General features: G+C 48.6%; 1 protein-coding gene across 1 annotated transcript in view; it reads left to right on the forward strand.

Moving 5' to 3' along the window:
- Positions 1-1003: 1003 nt before the first annotated feature.
- Positions 1004-1113, forward strand: part of LOC18025926 — a 1449-nt gene continuing 1339 nt past the window's right edge. The window contains 1 exon segment of the mRNA XM_024160492.1: positions 1004-1113. This exon segment is cut by the window's right edge and continues 921 nt beyond it. The gene's annotated coding sequence lies outside the window, so the exon portion shown is untranslated.

Consider the following 1113-nt stretch of genomic DNA (forward strand, 5'->3'; position numbering starts at 1 on the left):
TCCATCCAAACCCCGAAGGACGTTCGAAGTGAGACAGGCCACTTGGATGCGGGGGTCGTCTCTCGAGGGAGCGGGCGTTGCATTCAGTGATGGTGCCTCTTTCCAGGTGCATCGGGCGGAAGGTGTTATCGCGCTCTAATTAAAAGGCGTACCGGTGCCTGGTCATCCTGATACCTGTCATAGGATCTTGGGTGGTGCTATCAGTTTTTTCTTGGTTGGGAGCCCGTTCAAGAAATGTGTGGATTGGAAGAGACGTCTCGGAAGGGACTCAGCTTTCGCCTTGACTCTTGTCCTTAGCACCTGACTTGGAAGTAGTTCACCCATTAGGTGCTCTTCCTTGGCTTGTGGCATTGGCTTGTGGCATTGGCTTGTGGCTTTTGGCCTTGGCTTTTGGCATTGGGTCAGCGACGGACTGGAGTTGCGTGGACTGGCATAGAGGATTGTCCAACGGGAAATAAGGAAGAGAAATTGTGCTCACAACGGGAAGAACTGCTCCTCGTACTTGCTTATCCCCGCTCTTCACCTCCTCATGTCATACTCTCCCCAGGGATCCTAGGAGGCATGTAGAGCAGGTCTGGGCATTTCATTGAACTACCGCACCACATGAGCGAGGTATCATAAGGCAACGGCTGAAGACCCACACCAATTAAGGCATCAGTCATCCATCGAAAGGGCCATCTATCTATTCCATCAAATTTAGAAGGCTAGCTCAGACTATTCATGTATGTAGATGTGAAGAAGTGCCATCCTAAAAAAGGCATCCTTGCTTCGCTACCAGAAGTATCAGACTTATGGGCTTTGCCTTGGGAACCCCGAAAAAGTCTATAGTCTAATTCGTGAGTTTCGAAGGGTAAAGATAGCGTGAAGGATAGCGTGAAGGTCAGCGTGAAGGGCTCAGAGAATGTGAAAGGCGAGGTCAAGGTGGGAGATATGTCAAGGTGGGAGATATGCCTTCCAAACAGGCGAGCAGTAGTCTAATCAAGGAGTTCCAAGCAGACGAAGATTTGTTTCGTGGTTTTTGTTGATCGACATAATTAGGTAGATAATATGATTGTTCGATTTAAGTTATCGATATCCCTCATGCACCTTACTTTAATCAAAGGAGACAGACCA

Source organism: Eutrema salsugineum, unplaced genomic scaffold (genome assembly GCF_000478725.1).
Source record: "Eutrema salsugineum unplaced genomic scaffold, Eutsalg1_0 scaffold_11, whole genome shotgun sequence".
Taxonomy (NCBI): Eukaryota; Viridiplantae; Streptophyta; class Magnoliopsida; order Brassicales; family Brassicaceae; genus Eutrema; species Eutrema salsugineum.